This window comes from Pongo pygmaeus, chromosome 10, assembly GCF_028885625.2.
Source record: "Pongo pygmaeus isolate AG05252 chromosome 10, NHGRI_mPonPyg2-v2.0_pri, whole genome shotgun sequence".
Classification (NCBI taxonomy): Eukaryota; Metazoa; Chordata; class Mammalia; order Primates; family Hominidae; genus Pongo; species Pongo pygmaeus.
This window is the reverse complement of record NC_072383.2, coordinates 119,565,149-119,583,133: the sequence shown is the minus strand read 5'-3', so window position 1 is coordinate 119,583,133 and position 17,985 is coordinate 119,565,149. Positions and strand designations below refer to the sequence as shown.

The window sequence follows — 17,985 nt, the reverse complement described above, 5'->3', positions numbered from 1 at the left end:
CCCTACCCAGCCAAAGAGCAGTGTTTATTTTGATAAGGTCTGACCTATCAAATTTTCTTTTATGATCTGTTTTGTGTTTTAAGAAATTTTTAACCTAACCCAATGTCACAAAGATTTTTCTGTTTTCTTCTAGAAGCTTTATGGATTTCAGTTTCACATTTAAGCTTATGATCTGTTTTTGCATACCGTGTGAGGCTTTTTGTTTGTTTTGCATATTTACATCCAGTTGTTCAAACACTATTTGTTGAAAAGACTGTTCCTAGTCTGGTCCCAATAACTCATGCCTCTAATCCCACAACTTTGGAAGGCTTGAGGCAGGAGGATCACTTGAGCCCAGGAGCTCAAGACCAGCCTGGGCAACATAGGGAGACCCCCATCTGTACAAAAAATAAAAATAAAAAACTCAGCCGGAAGTGGTAGCACACACCTGTAGTCCCAGCAACTCGGGAGGCTGAGGCAGAGGATCTCTTGAGCCCAGGAGTTCGAAGCTGTAGTGAGCTGTGATCACACCACTGCAGCCCAGCCTAGGCAACAGAGCAAGACTCCATCTCTAACACAAACAAAAAAGACTTCCTTTCCTCTTGGCACTTTTGTTAGAAATTCATTGGTTATAAATTTGTGAATTTCTGGAATCTGTGTTCCATTGAACAGTATGTGTATTCCTCACCAATTAACACTATAAATACTGTAGTTTTATAGGAAGTGTTTAAATCAGTTAATGTGAATCCTCCAACTTTTTTTCCCCAAAATTGTTTTAGCTATTCTACTTCCTTTGCTTTCATACAAATTTTGGAACTAGCCAATTGATTTCTGCAGAAAGGAATTTTGTAGTTTTCAGTCTCATTGATTTCTGCTCTGTATTACTTCCTTCCTTCTGTTTGCTTTGAGTTTAATTTGCTCTTTTTTTTCTAGTTTTTTTTTTTAAGGCAAAAACTTAGATCATTGATTTTTGAACCTTTTTTTTATTTTCCAGTATGATCACTTAATGCTGTAGATTTGCCTCTATAAACATTGCTTTAGCTGCCTTCCACATATTTTGATATGTTTTGTTTTCATCCTCATTCAGTTCAAGATATTTTCTAATTTTCCATATGATCTCTTATTTGACCCATGGGTTATTTAGAAGTGTGTTTAATTTCCACATATTTGGGGATTTTCACAGATTTTCCTTTGGGTGATTTCTAATTTAAACTGTAGTTGGAGAGCATATTTTGTATAATATCAGTCCTTTTAAATTATTTGAGACTTAGGCCAGACGTGGTGGCTCATGCCTATAATCCCAACACTTTGGGAGGCTGAGGCGGGCAGATCACTTGAGGTCAGGAGTTGGAAACCAGCCTGGCCAACATGGCAAAACCCCATCTCTACTAAAAATACAAAAATTAGCTAGGTGTGGTGGTGTACACCTGTAGTCCCAGCTCCTCGGGAGGCTGAGGCAGGAGAATCACTTGATCCCGGGAGGCGGAGGATGCAGTGAGCCAAGATGGCACCACTGCACTCCAGCCTGGGCAACAGAGTGAGACTTGTCTCAAAAAAAAAAAAAAAAAAAAATTATTTGGGACTTGTTTTTATGGGCCAGTCTGGAAAATGGTCCATGTATGGTGTTTACCATTAGCTCTTGGAGGTTGCGTTTTGATTCATGATACAACTTAATGATCCCAGCTGAGGCTGGAGGGGCACGAGCCAGGTTGAGCTAGGGAGTGTTGTAAAATGGTTTAAAGCATGACCTCTGGATCTAGAACCAAGCTGCCTGGGTGGGAATGCTAGTTGTTCTTCCTTGAAGCTGTGCAGCTGTTTGACCTTGGACAAATTAGTTCATCTCTCTGCTTCAGTATCCTCATCTCTAGAGCTGATAGTGGAAGTATGTTCCTCAGGGAGATGTTGAAAAGATGAAATGAGGAAAATGTAAACAGCTTGTACAATGTCTAGCAACGCAGTAAGAGCCCCCAAAGTATTAGCTATTATTATTATTATTGTTCCTGTTATTCTAGCAGCAGTTATATTTCTTGGTCTCATAGGCCTTTCAAATAAGTTTTGTCTGGCTTCTTGGGTAGTTTTTAAAGAATTACTTCCCTGTTAAGGGTATTTCTCATGTTTATTATATAAAGAAGTTCAGATAATTTTTGTTTGGGTGTTTGTGGCCCCCCTATATAGAGGAAAACATAGTTTGGAAAAATCTTTAAAACCCACACTTTCAAAATACTGTGATTTAAACTCTAACCAAGAATTTGACTCCTGTTAAGTCAAGTTTCCGCTGAAAACATTCTCAGGGTTGGTAGAAATCAGCAACTGGAGAACAGAGTCCAGCACGCTTTATAGCTACCAAATAAAAATAACCTCTTCCAGTATATGACTTTTAAATTTTGACACTCATTTTATGAATGTCTCAATTTTGTCAGGATTAATTAGAAAATTCATAAATAAAATCACCCAGGGCATCTCATTGTTATTGGTTTCAAACAGTAAATTGTATTGGTGTTTTCTCCCCTCCTGGAGTCCTGGACAGCAGGACTCCAGGTATAAACTTAGGTGAAAACTCCAAGACATTGTTTAATGTGAATCTTTTTAGAGAAGCTAAAGATCAAAGACCTTAGTCATTGATCCTTTGTATATACTTCTGAAAAACAAGGGTATTAAATATTCTTGTTATTTCTAAGGCCAGAGACAGCTGAGTGTCTGCTTTATGGATCGATTTTGCAGAGACTCTTATCACTTACTAGGCTGTGTAACACTGAACAGGTTTCCCCTGGCGCTGTTTGGTGGTGCTGTTTGGGCTTGCTGTTACGTAAGCTTTAGGCCAGGTGGAGGTGATCCGTGTCAAGGGTTCTGCCTTAAGTTGTGACCTCTAACTGTCTCTGCTACACACATGAGTGCCTAAATTGGGATTTTGGTGCCCAGGCAGGTATCCAGCACTGTTAGAGGGCAAGGCAGGTAGGTCTAGGTTTGAGTTTGTCATAACCCATGGAAATTTTGACTCTTGCCCTGCTTTCTTTTTTTTTTTCTTTCTTTCTTTCTTCTTTCTTGTTTTTTTTTTTTTTTTTTTTGGAGACAGTTTCACTCTTGTTGCCCAGGCTGGAGTGCAATGGTGCGATCTCAGCTCACCGCCACCTCTGCCTCCCAGGTTCAAGCGATTCTCCTTCCTCAGTCTCTTGAATAGCGGGGATTACAGGCATGCGCCACCATGCCTGGCTAATTCTGTATTTTTAGTAGAAACAAGGTTTCTCCATGTCGGTCAGGCTGGTCTCGAACTCCCAACCTCAGGTAATCCTCCTGTCTCGGCCTCCCAAAGTGCTGGGATTACAGGTGTGAGCCACTGCGCCTGGCCTAACTCTTGCCCTGCTTTCATTCTCTTGACCAGTGAGTGTGTCACCAGAGATGGACACCCTGGACAAAGAGAGATCCCATTAGTTCTTGTTTCAAAATATAGTTTGTGACTATAGCACCTCCTCTTTCCAATTCTTACTAACCTAGACTTGATCACCTCATGCTTAAATTATCATAAGAGTCTTACTTGGTCTCCTTGAGTCTAGTCTCTTCTGCCCAATTCATCTACACTGAATATTTCTTCCTAATTTTCCAAAAATATTATACACTCTTATGATTTTTACTCTACTAGTTGAATAAAAGCAGTGTTTTCAGGTGACGTTAAAACTCCAGCAGCTAAAATCCTGCTAACAAACCTTGACTTCAAGTACACCATAATTTAACCCCTCTGTAAACAGAAGCTGATCTTGCAGTGAGCCTCTCTGGAATTCCACTCTTCCGTAAGACAAGCGATACTTGCTCCTGTTGATATTCCTGTGTACCTGTGCCCTATTACTAGAGAGTTAAGATCATCACCTTTATTCTTTTGGGATTTGTTTTCTTGCCTCCACTCTCTTTTCTCTCTACCAAGCCAAACTCCTTTGAGGTGCTCAATAAACAGATGCTCTTTAGTGTTTCATAACTCACAGAAAAATTTTTCTCTGAATACATCAGGTCTGTTTGATAACAAATTCAGTTAACTGAATTGGGGCTGCTTTTGCCATAATTTCCTTTTTAGTGTGTTAGGCTTGTTTTTTCAAACTAAATAATTGGCTGGATTATATAGTTTTTCAATTATTAATTTAGTAAAACTTTATTATTTTGGATTTAATGAATTAAAATTTGTGAACACTGTTCTGGATCAAACTGACGTTACATAAGTTTGGATCTGTCCAAACTTTTTTTAAAGAGTTTAAGGTGTTAGTAATTAAGATTCCATTTGTGTTATAAATATAATGACTATCCAGTAGACTTAAGGTAGTGTCATATAGGGAAGGGCACACTATGAGAAAGGGACTGGGGGTGGGGGGCATGTTTACCCTTTAACATTTGTTCCATTCCATCTGCAATTAGGCTTTCTAGAAATATGTTGTTACAGTAGCTACTTAAGTGTTTTTAAATTGTCTTTTCAAGTGAATAGGGCATGGAAGTTACTGTTTTCTGTGTGAAAAACAATGTCAAAAGTTTAAGAAGGCCAGGCATGGTTCACGCTTGTAATCCCAGCACGTTGGGAGGCCAATGCTGAAGGATCACTTGAGCCTAGGAGGTCAAGACCAGCCTAGGTAATATGGCGAAACCCCATCTCTACAAAAATTGCAAACAAAAAAAAAATTAGCCTGGTGTGGTGGCATGTGCCTGTGGCCCCAGCTACTTAGGAGGCTGAGGTGGGAGGATCACTTGAGCCCAAGGAGGTCAAGGCTGCAGTGAGCCGTGATCATGCCACTGCACTCCAGCCTGGGTAACAGAGTGAGACCCTGTCTCAGAAAAAATACAAGTTTAAGAAAACCATTGTATTTAAATTGGGCTCTTTGAAAATTAAATTCTACTATAGAACTTACTCTGTAGTATTACTTGTTAAATTCTATATCTGAATGAAGAACATAAGCTTTTAGTATTTAGTATAAGTGAAAAATATAGCCAAATCAGACATCACTAAACACTTTTTTGTCTTTTTTGCTAACGTTTCCACCAGAATCCTGTGTTCCATTAAAAAAAAATTTTTAGTGTTATTTTAAAAACTCAACACAGAAATGTGAAATAGTCCCATTTTTAATAAAAGTGGTTTTATGTGATACATAGGTCTTCAACTTGCTTCTTCCTAACAATTCTTCATGCCATTCTTTTAAATTTCTTTGTGGGCTGGGTGCGGTGGCTCAAGCCTGTAATCCTAGCACTTTGGGAGGCCGAGGCGGGTAGATCACGAGGTCAGGAGATCGAGACCATCCTGGCTAACACCGTGAAACCCCATCTCTACTAAAAATAGAAAAAATTAGCCGGGCTTGGTGGTGGGCGCCTGTAGTCCCAGCTACTCAGGAGACTGAGGCAGGAGAATTGCTTGAACCTGAGAGGCGGAGCTTGCAGTGAGCTGAGATTGCGCCACTGCACTCCAGCCTGGGCGACAGAGTGAGACTCCGTCTCAAAAAAAAAAAAAAAAAAAAAAAAATTCTTTGTGATAGAGTGAATTATGTAAAACACAATGACTATAGTAAAACAAATAGGTTAATTCACTCCACTATGTTTCTGTTTTTTCATCTGTACAAAATGGGGATCATAATGGGAAGCACTTAGGACAGTGCTGGGCACGTGACTCAGTAAAAGATTGCTGTTACTACTTGGAAAAGGGAATCATCAGCCTATATAGATGATAACCAAAGGCATGAGAGTAGACAGTATCACCCAGAGATGAGGTGTGGAGTAAGAAGTAAAGAGAACTGATGACAGAGCCCTGATGGGCAGAGAAGAAGGACAAAGTACGGAGCCAGAGAGCGGGGAAGAAATCCAGTAGGATGTCGTGGGAGCTGGGATAAAATTGTTTCAAGAAAAGGAAGTGGCTACTGTTGTCAGATCCTGCAAGGGGAGCGGGGATATCAAGTAAGATATTGACTGAAGTGTTTAACAACAAGATTGTTGATGATCTTGGGGAGAGCAAATTCCATGGAGTGCTGGGGATAGAAGGCACAGTGTGACAAGGAGATAGCAGTGAAGATGGCAAATACAGCCAGATCCCTAGGTTTGGTAGCCCTTGTGAACTGGACTTTCTTCCTTTTGTTCCCTGTCCTCCCTGCCACCGCCGCCGCCCCCCCACACCGCCACCACACACATACTCTCCATCTCTCACAGACACCTTTGTGGGAATATGCTCTAGCTCTTGCTTTTTCTGTCTCTTGCACACATGATCACTCACTCTTGCTCTCTCCTCTCTAGCCCAACTGAACTGCTTGACTACTTTGTGATCTCCCAGCAGGTCGCACTGTCACATAGGCCTCCATGCTGAGTTCCTACACCTGTCTGTTTAATTTGGTAACCTGTTTACTACTTTTTGTCTCCCTGTTAGGCAATTCTTGGTGGGTGGTAGGGGCTGAGTCTTTATCATGGAGTGCCAGTACCTAGCAGAGTCCTCATGCATGTCATGATATATAAGATAGGACAGAACAGTGACCAGAGGCATTTATTCTAGTTGGAGGTTGTAACAGACATTAGATACTGCAAGATGATGGAGAGATTTGGTTTGATTTTTAGATGTGTTGAATTTGAGGTGACTGTGGTATATGCAGGTAGAAGTGTGCCCCCAGGGTCTTTGGAGATTTGCTACTGAAATTCAGTCTGTCTAATCCCTCCTTGCTCTGGGGCTCAAGAGACTTTCCTTCTTCAACTTTTTCATCATCCCAGACAGAAACTCTGGTTTGTCCTGATAGAAGTAAGGGATGAACTGGGATTTAAACTCTTAGGCTCTTGTTTGCTTGTCCACAGAATTTGTCACTAGGAGAGGTTAGCCCCCAGGAAATAACTAAATGTCAGTCTGTAGCATTCATTTTTATAAGTCATTGGAAATTTTCTTCTTGAACTTAGATTTTGGAATTGTATGGATGCTTTTAAGACTTCGTTTCTAGAATCATTTCTAAAACTATTGTCAGCATTAAATGGCAGGGAATAATCTTATAATGAAACTGATACAGTAAAAACCAGTTCTGTTAGAGGTTAAGAGCAGTTTTTAAAAATTTCATAAAGTTTTATAAAAGTTGTTATTGTAAAATATATATAACATACAATTTGAAATTTACCATTGAACTGTTTCTAAGTGTACATACAGCTCAGTGGCATTAAGTACATTCACTTATGTTTTGTGCAACAGTCACCACTATCCATTTCCAGACCTTTTTCATCATCCCAAACAGAAACTCTGTATGCATCAAACAAAAACTCCCCATTCCCTTTCTCTCCAGTCCTGGTATCCGCTATTCTGCTTTCTGTTTCTATGAATTTGCCTAATCTAGGTCTGTCATATAAGTTGAGTCATAACAATATTTGTCTTTTTGTTTCTGGTTTATTTCACATAGCATCATGTTTTTGAAGTTGATTTATGTTGTAGCATGTATCAGAATTTTCTTCTTTTTTAAGGCTGAATAATATTTGATTGGATGGCTGTACCACAATTTATTTATCCATTCATTCACCGATAGACACTTGGGTTACTTCCACCCAACCCAACCCATTATTCACAGCCAAGCCATTGTGAAAATTGGTGTACAAGTATGTTTGAGTCCCTGCTTTCAAATATTTGGGGCAAATACCTAGGCTTTATTAAGTTTTATGAGCATATATCCTGAGAGGGTATTTAGATATCCAGTAGCATTTTTCTTATGAAATAGTCATTTCTACCAGCATGTTAACATAGATTTTTGCAAGTTTTTAAGGAGATTTATTTTGTACAAGTTCTAAAGCAGTCTTGGATCATGATACAAAGATACCTTCAAAAGCTGCATTATAATTTTTTTTTCCTGTAAATGAGTCCCTTGGCCAAATAAAAATGCAAAACTGCTTTATCCAGCTTGTACCTATTGGTTTTGTCTGAGGAAACCAGTTGCCTAATTTTTTTCCCTTGCCTTATGTTTGTTACAGCCAGTACAGGGCTGTTTCCGGCTGCAGTGTTGAGCACAGGAACCACAGTGTGTTGCTGGTTGTATGCTCAAGTCATGATAAAATGCGCATGCTTTTGAAACTATGATGTGAGGACCTGTCTTAGAGGCTAATTCATAGGAAAAAGTTGAAGCATATTGCCATCGAAGCCTTTAATGTGGGGTCTTCTTTGTGTTTCAATCCCTTCCCCCCTGCCCCTGGCAATAAATCCTTTCTTTTATCTATCCTAGGCAATAAGATGTATTTGAAAACAAAATTACTCCAGATCATCTTTACTGCCTTGAAGACTAATACCTTTCTTTCATATGAATTTGCTCAGTCAGCAGATTTTGTATCTCTGATGGAAGTAATCATTTTTTCATTGTACTAGTCTTGGTAAAATATAAAATATTAACGTATAGTATATTTCATATATGTCTTTCCATGAAATATTTTGTGATAATGCAGGGATAATATTTTGATATTTTTGTGGAGATAGGGTCTGCCTATGTTTTTCAGGTTGGTCTTGAACTACTAGGCTCAAGCAATCCTCCTGCCTCAGCCTCCCAAAGTGTTGGGATTACAAGCGTGAGCCACTGTGCCCAGCCTTAAGTAACTATTTTATTTACTACTTGTACCTTGCACGTAAATGGTTAAATTTAATGTATTACATTTTTATTTCATAACATACCTATTCTATTACTAAGCTTGCAATACATATTTGGTTTTTTCCTTTAAAATATGGGGAAATGTGGAAAAGAATGATCTCCAACATTCTAATGTTAGACTAATATTTTTAGATAGGCTGGACGCGGTGGCTCACGCCTGTAATCCCAGCACTTTGGGAGGCCGAGGCGGGCAGATCACGAGGTCAGGAGATCGAGACCATCCTGGCTCACACGGTGAAACCCCGTCTCTACTAAAAAATAGAAAAAATTAGCCGGACGTGGTGGCAGGCGCCTGTAGTCCCAGCTACTCAGGAGGCTGAGGCAGGAGAATGGCGTGAACCTGGGAGGCAGAGCTTGCAGTGAGCCAAGGTCGTGCCACTGCACTCCAGCCTGGGCGACAGAATGAGACTCTTGTCTCACAAAAAAAAAAAAAAAAATTTAGATAAAGATACAAATTAAGTCCTATTTCAACATATTTCCATAAAGGGAAAAATGAACATTTCTGTAAGCATGGAATACAAGTTATTTTTTGCATATAATTTTTAAATTTGAAATTTTGGATAGCAAAAAAATTCTAACAACTTTTGATGTTTTGTGATCTGTAAGAATTGCATGTGAGAAGGTGTTGGCAGTTTGCATAGCCAGAGCTTATAGATAAAGGTAAAAGGCAGCAATTCCCGAAATGTGGCTCATGGACCATGGGAGATTCCTGAGACCCTGTCATGGGGTCCATAGGGTCAAACGGTTTTCATAATACTACTAACATTACTTGTCTTTTTCATTTTTGCACCTTTTTTCTCATGGTGGCAAAGCAATGGTGGGTAAAACCTCTGGTGCACCCTCACCTGAATCAAGGCAGTGGCACCAGGCGGTACTGGTAATCATGGTATTCTCCATCACCAGGCACACAGGTTATCTTCTGAAATGCCGTTTACACTTAGAATGTTCTTGACGAAGCAGTAAAAGTTTCTTTTGTTAAGTTTTAACCCTTGAGTACACTAAGTGATAAAATGGAAATTTTTAATGATAAAATGGAAAATTTCCACAAAGCACTTCTGCTGTATACCAAAGTACCATTGGTTATCTTGAGGAAACCACTTGTGCAGTCATTCGAGATGCTAACTGAACTAGATCTGTTTAAAATTGGAATACCATTTTTACTTGAAAGAATGACTGTTGGGCATATTTGGCAGATAGTTTCTCAAAAACGAATCAAGTGAGCCTGTCACTTAAAGGGAAAAAAAGTGTTTTTATCAGTGATAAAATTTGAGCTTTCAAGTGAAAATAGAATTTTTGAAAATTTGTATTTGCTACCATGAGCCCCAAGAATGATACTAACAAATATGATTTTTCAGATATTGTATAATGAAAAGAGACAACATCTGGAAGAGCGGCATAACTTAGCAAATCAGTATCTTCCAGATTACCAATGCATGATGTTACAAAATCATCCATGGGTAAAATGTTCACACAAAATTCAGGATAGTCCAGTGGATTTTAATGTAATATAGTAAAATCCAAAAAAAATCCATTGAGATAGTTTCAAATTCCACATTGCAGTAAACCTTTAAGAAATTACCACTTGTTGAATTTTAGTGTAGTATCAAAGAAGAATATTGATAGTTATCTGAAAAGGCTATTAAGTACTCCTTCTTTTGCAACTATCCATCTGTGGAAAGCTGGATTTTTTTCCCCCATAGAGTTCAGTTCAAACAACATATGGCAGTAGATGGAATGCAGAAGCCGATATGAGAATCCAGCTATCTTCCATTTAAGCTAGACTTAAAGAGGTTTGCAAACATGTAAAGAATGTCCCTTGTCTCGCTTAATTTTTTTGTTCTGTTTTGTTTTGGAAAATAGATATTTGCCCTTTAAAAATGTTATTTATGTTAACATGTAATGGTTTTATTATGTATAAATAAATTAATATTTTAACTTTTTCTCAGTTTTAATTTAATACAGTAAATATCACTAACCCACATGTACTAAAGCTCTTTGGGAGTCCTCAATTTTAAGAGTGTAAATTGTTCTGCAACCACAAAGTTTGAGAAGTGCTGGTCTAAGGCAATGTCTGTGCAGTGTTAGAATAGTAGTTGCTTGGTTTTCGGGTGGACAAGAATGCTTTCATTGTATAGCTGGAAGGCTGACACATAGAACACGTTATAGAACAGTACTCTCTGTGTCTCAGTTTGGCATGATTTTTAGCAGGATATGTGTTATAAGCACTTGCTGGTAAAGTAGCTAGAAATAGATGTTTGACTGTAGAGCAGTTACTAAAATCCAGCATAGTTCTAAAAATCTTAGGGTTTAGAGTTTAGTCTTGTATATGAGAGACATTTCTGGTGACTCTTTGTCTATTAAGGTAAAGGCTTGGAGGAATGTAGTTAAAGAATTAGTAGTCTTCATAATGAATATATAAAATATTTCAACTGAACAGCTGGCCTGTACTGATACATCAGTTGACAAAGTCTTCAAGACTATTTTCAATACATTTGGCTAACCTGATTTTGGCATGTCTCAAATGCATGTATTTAGTTTCTTTTTGTGTTTCAGTAAGAATTCCTTTATCTCAGAATAGAGTAGTTCCTGTCTTTCATGTCTGCCCAGAGCCTCTGGGAACAGACACCTCAGTAGGAGGGCCTGAAGAACGACACATTTCTGTTGATGCTTTGGTAGAGTCTGAAATGTAGGATAGGGAGAGACTGTGAAATAAGATTGTTGGGCTTTGATTTCCTATTATTGGCCAGACTTAGCCACCCTTTTTCCTTGGAATACCTTTTCTTCCCTGTCTACTCCATTTATCATAGTCTTACCCCAGATCCCCAAATCCCAGCTCCTACGTAGTAAAATCTGTGTCTATTTCTGAAATGCTGATGAAGGCTTGCTTTCTTTGTGTGGGCAAAGAGCAGAATAGAGGATCATACAGGAGGGGCCCTCTTCCTCCCTGTCGTTACCAGCAGTGAAAACCTTTAGACATTTTTGAAACTGCTCTGTGCTCATTTTTATGAGCTTGTACAGTGGGTGAAAAGTGAGCCTACTTCAGGAGACCAAGGGCATAAACAAATATGGGATAAAGCAGTCTAGCAGAGGGAAAATGTAAAAATGTAGAGTTTGTAAGTTAGCCTTAAGGCTGGCCACATTTTTTAAAAAGACCCTAGAGAAGAATTTCCCATGGGTTGAATAAACAAACCAGAGTTGCTACCCAGGGTAAGATGATGGCTTACCTTCATATATGTCTACTGGTATAATGTAAGATTTTATATTAAGCCATTTTTAAATCTGTAAATATTGGGTGATTAAAAGAGGAAAATTACCAATTTTAGTCACCTGGAAACAGGGTCATCTGTGGCAGTGCATCTTTGGCTGTGTCAATGATGGGCAACATGAAAGATGGAAAGAGTATTTCTGGTAATATTTCTGTTTTTGAAAGCAAAACAATATAAAAATACGGAATTTTAAATTTTTTTGAGACAGGGTCTCGCTCTGTCACCCAGGCTGAAGGGCAGTGGCACGATCATAGCTCATTGCAACCTGAAGCTTGTTGGCTCAAAGGATCCTCCTACCTCAGCCTCCCAAGTAGCTGGAACTACAGGCATGCCCTACCATGCCTGGCCGATTTTTTTTTTTTTTTTAATTTTTCATAGAGTCACATCTCATTTGTTGCCCAGGCTGTTCTTGAACTCCTGGGCTCAAGCAATCCTCCCACCTTGGACTCCTAGAGTGTCAGAATTACAGGCATGAGCCACCACGCCCAGCCAAAACCTAGACCCTTGAAAAATAAAAATTAATTTGGCCTTCGAGTTTATCTGGGCCCAAAGAGGATTTTATAGATAATAGAAAGATACAAAGGATTGCCCAGGGAGGATTACATAGCTAATTACTGTATAATTACAGATAGAAACTTCAGTTTGTCATCCAGTTTTGGGCAGATATTGAAGTCAGTTTGAGAGACTCTGGAATTAGGCCAGCTAAGATCAGAAGTACATCTGGCTCTTGATCTTAAAAAACACTAGTAATCACAGAGATTCACAGTTCTCCAGCCCTGGGCAACATGGTGAAACCCCGTCTCTACAAAAAATACAAAAATTAGGACCTGCAGTCCTGGCTGCTTGGGAGGCTGAGGTGGGAGGATTGCTTGAGTCCAGGAGTTGGAGGTTTCACTGAGCCAAGACCATGCCACTGCACTCCAGCTTAAGCAACAGGTGAAACCCTGTCTCCAAAAAGAAACAACAAAAACTTTTATAATGATAGTTTGAATTGAAAATAGTATATGAAATTTCAAATAATATCATAAAATAAGCTATATGTTATGTGATATTTGGTAAGATTTGCAAAATTGTTAGAACTTTTTAAGATCTTAGTATAAATTATAAAATACCATGTACAATATTAGGGGTGAACTTTAATCAGATTTTCTTGTATAGGTTTATTTGAAAGCTAAAACAAAACTTAAGTTAGAAGAAACCATTAAACATCTGAACACTTTTTTTGAAATCAGGCATTTAGTTCTGCAGTGGGGGACATGCTCACTGCCAGGATATGGAGGTGAGATCTGGCAACCTTAGTCACGCTCTTGTATTTTGCACACGGTTAAACCTTCATCTAGAAAAACAGACTATGAAGAAAGTCAGTAGCTACAGCTCCTCAGAGGCTGGAGCACAGTGCAGAAGATCTGTCAGGGAGGAGCTGGTTTTTGAAAATTTAATCCAGGCCAGGTGTGGTGGCTCACGCGTGTAATCCTGGCATTTTGGGAGGCTGAGGTGGGTGGATCACCTGAGGTCAGGAGTTTGAGACCAGCCTGGGCAACATGACAAAACCCCGTCTCTAATAAAAATACCAAAAATTAGCTGGGCATGGTGGTAGACTCCTGTGATGCCAGCTACTTGGGAGGCTGAAGCAGGAGAATTTTGCTTGAACCCAGGAGGCGGAGGTTGCAGTGAGCCGAGATTGCACCATTGCACTCCAGACTGGGCGACAGAGCGAGACTCTGTCTCAAAAAAAAAAAAAAAATTCCAGACTTCCTGAAGTCTGAGGTTAAGACTTTCTAGAGAGTCTCCATTGATTTGAGAGATGTAGCAAAATAATTAAACAATAGTATCAAACTTTAAGGCAGTGAATTTGGGAAGTGTCGATATTTAATCTCCCTTGAAGGTAGTGACAATATGCTTCAAAATACAAAGGACACAAAAACAAAGTCATCCAAGTAAGACACCATCAGAAGAAAAGTTCCTCAGAAGAAAGCCGCTCTTGTTTTTTTATAGCTCTGGAGCCTGGAGAAAACTTTAAATTGCCTTTTAAAAATACCTACTGACCTTTAATCATAAAAAAAAAAGCTGCTCAATCTCACTTTAATTTTTAAATTTTAATTACAATTTTAATGCAAATAAAAACCATACTGAGATACCAGTTTTCATCTCTCAGATGGGTAAAAATTCAAAAGTTAGACAATACTCACTTTGGAAAGTAGGAACATTTAATTCATTACTGATGAGAGTGTGAAATGGTATAACCTCTCTGTAGGGCACTTTGGCAACATCTGTCAAATTGCAAGTGCATTTCCCCTTTGAGCCAGCAATCTGACTTTGAGGAATGTTATACAAATAGGTCATTTCATGTGTGTGCAATGCAGGTACAATTTACAAGGCCCATTATTACAGAATTACTTGTTAACATCAGAGTTTTTGGAAACAACCCCAGTGTCCACCTGTAAGGGACTTGTTTTAAAAAAAACACACACACACAAAACAAAAACTGTGGGGCATCTACACAATGGACTACCATGCTGATGTTTAAAAGAAAATTTTAAAAAGGAAGTTCTCCACATCCTGATACAGAAAGAGTTCTAGGCTATATTATAAAAGGGGGGGTAAAGGGAGATACTGAGCAGTATACTTAATATTCTACCTATTTCATAAGAAGTGGTGAGAAATAATGTTCTTATATTGTATATTTACTCCAGAAGGCTGGATAAGAAACTAAAAAATGTGGTTATTTAAAAGTTGTTATCTAAAAATGACTGAGAGGGTGAGGGTTGGGGGATGGCTAGATGGGAATAAGACCTCTGTGTATGTACTTTTTAATATACTTTTGATTTTTGTATGAATATATAACCTAGTCATAATTTTTTTTAATTTTAAGAAAATGTTCCTTCTTGTTTTCAGAATTTTGGAAGATGTGTGCAACGATTATGTCACATAGCAAGAAACATAATTTTAGAATAAAGAGAAATTGATGAAGTTCATTTTCCTAATACATGATACATGATAGCTCAGATATCTCTTGGTATGTGAGCCTTGTCTACATAATCTGGTTGTTCAAAAGAGGACCCTGGACAGCCACAGCTGCATCATTGCTGGATGGGACCGAAGAGAGAGGCTCGAGTGGCCCTCATGTCTCCTACCTTCCCTTTCTCCACTCCCTGGCTGACTGAAATTTAGGAAAAGGCGGCACCCCTGTGAGGTGCCGTGAAACAGAATTCATGATCCAAAACATATATTCTTGTATTCATCTGCCTCTAATAGTTTTAATTGTATTCAAATTGTCTTACCATCTCAAAGCCTGGTGTGGGGGGAAGAGAGAAGAATACAATATACCTATCATTCCAGCTTCATAATTTTAAAAAATTTGCCTTTTTTTTTTTGGTGTATCCCTCCCATGTTTTATTTTCTTAAAGTATTTTAAAGCAAATCTTAAATCATATTATTTCACCTGTTAAAAGATAAACTTATGTTTAACTTTTGGAGAGTTTTTTTGAGCAGTGTCTCATGAATCAGGCAGCACCAGATCACAAGTGGATCACAGCTCCTTGGAGGGGGCCTGAGGGCAAAACTTTTATAAAGTTTTTGCAAAAGCAAAAGAAAGAAAATACTTGATTGGTTAAAGTAGAAATTCTCTAGTAGAGATTAGTTGGCAGTTTCTGATTGGTAAAGCCCCTGGTTAGGTATGATTGGCAGTTTCTGATGGGTTGAGTTACTCTGAGTTGGATTTCAGTTGGCTTCCTTAGGGGAACCCAAGACACTGGAGCCATCTCAGCGTAATGGACTCCCCATTTCACTTTTTTTTTTTTTTTTTTAACATACCCATAAATACTTCAGGATGTATCTGTAATAACTAAGGATCACGCCGGGTGCAGTGCATCCTTAGCCTGTAATCCCAGCACTTTGAGAGGCCGAGGTGGGTGGATCACTTGAGGTCAGGAGTTTGAGACCAACCTGGCCAACATGATGAAACCCCGTCTCTACTAAAAATACAAAAAATTAGCTGGGTGTGGTGGGGGGGTGCCTGTAACCCCAGCTTCTCAGGAGGCTGAAGCAGGAAAATTGCTTGAACCTAGGAGGTGGAGGTTGCAGTGAGCCAAGATCATGCCATTGCACTCCAGCCTGGGCAACAAGAGTGAAACTCCGTCTCAAAAAAAAAAAAAAGCTAAGGATCCAAAAGCCTGCCATTATAGACCACAGCAGTGTATCATGAAAGTTTATTATATGTCTTATTTTTTACAACGATTAAAGGAAATGTAATGCCCTCCTCTGTATGCATCAGTCTTTCCTCACGGGCTTAATTTCCAGTCAGCATCAGAAAAGGTTGAGCATCTCTCATCTTTAAAAAAAATAATAATAATAAAATAACGTTTTAAGACCTCCCTTATTCTTATATTTACCCTCCAGCTGCCATTCTTTTCCCTGCACTTTTCAAAATACTGTCTTCATTTCCTTAACTTTAACTTCTCAGCCAATTTCAGTCTGACTCCATCCTCACCACTTTACCCAGTGGTCACTCCAGTTGTCTTTCTTGACCTCTCAGCAGCATTCATGATTGGCAACGTCTCCCTCCTAATGCAGTGAGTGTGAATTGAGTATTTAATGTGTTATGTTCTTTATATGAATTCCTCATTTAATCCTTTAACAACTCTTTGAGGTTGTCATTATCCCCATTTTACAGATGAAAAGCTGAAGCTTAGAGAGGCTAAGTAACTGGCTTAGCTACTAGTAAGTGGTAGAGCAAGGGATTAAATTCAGGCCACATTTAATTCTGCTGCCTTTCTGAAATAACCTGCTATTCTGGGTTTTCCTTCTCTGTCTCTGTTTCATCTTGGTTTTCTTTGCAGTTCCTTCTTCTACCTGATCTTTAAATTTGGAGATTTCCCAGGCCTTGATCCTAGGTCCTCTTTTCGCTGCTGTGAGGCATTCACACACACCTATGGCTTCAGTTACCATGTGGAAGGTGATGAGCTCTCTTCAGCTCAGAACGGTTTCAATATCCAGTTGTCTCCTCAGTACATTCAAACCTTAGCTTAAAATCTGTTCCTCTGGCCAGGTGCAGTGTGGCTCATGCCTGTAATCCCAGCACTTTGGGAGGCCAAGGTGGGTGGATTGCTTGAGGTCAGGAGTTCGAGACCAGCCTGACCAACATGGTAAAACCTCATCTCTACTAAAAATACAAAAATTAGCCATGCGTGCTGGTGCATGCCTGTAATCCCAGCTACTCGGAAGACTGAGGCAAGAGAATCCCTTGAACCCAGGAGGCGGAGGTTGCGGTGGAACGAGATCATGCCACTGCACTCCAGCCTGGGCAACAGAGCAAGACTGTCTCAAAAAAAAAAAAAAAAAAAATCTGTTCCTCTTATGTTTTTTTTTTTTTCCCCCCTTAATGGTACAAACCCAGCTAAGCAGAAACCTAGGGATCACCGCAATTCTTCCCTCTGCTGGTTCCCATAAACAATCACCAGGTCCTATTTATTGTGTCCTGTGTCTCTCTAAATCGTCTTCCTCCCTAAGGAAAGCTCCCCTGTTCTTAGACTGCATCCACCTGATATACATTATCATAGTACCCTATACTTCTCTTTCTGTCTTTTGTAACATTCTTCATGATTATATTCATTCAGTTATGTTCATTTTTTTATTTCTTTAGGGTGAAATTGTTCATTTCTTTAGAAAAGACATTTAGGCAGAGACCAAGGCATTCTTATTTATTACTGTATATCCCAGTGGCTAGCAGAGTGCCTGGCATGTAGGTAGTATTAAATACTTTGCTGAATGGAAATTAAACAACAAGAACAAAAACCTGCGAAGATTTGTTTTAGGAAAATCCCTGACAAATAAGAATGGGTAATGTGGAGGGTGAACTCATGGAGACAGCCTTTAAAACAAGATTTCCAATAGCCAAGCCATAGAAGGGAGCTAACAGATTGGCAGTGGGGTTAGGAGAAGTAGGGTAGTTGGGGATGTGGAAGTAAGAGAAAGGGCTGTCAAGAATGCAGCAGATTTTTAGCTTTGGCAGCTGAGGGGATGGTGATACCATTCCTTGAGAGGATCAGCTAAGATGGAGAGAATATTTGTGGTGGATTTGTTGACTTTGAAGAACCTCTTGTAGGCCATCTAGATGGAGAAAATCAATAGGC

General features: G+C 39.1%; 1 protein-coding gene across 1 annotated transcript in view; it reads left to right on the top strand.

Moving 5' to 3' along the window:
• SPPL3 (signal peptide peptidase like 3) overlaps positions 1 to 17,985 on the top strand; it is a 139,937-nt gene that overhangs the window by 74,205 nt on the left and 47,747 nt on the right. The window lies entirely within an intron of this gene.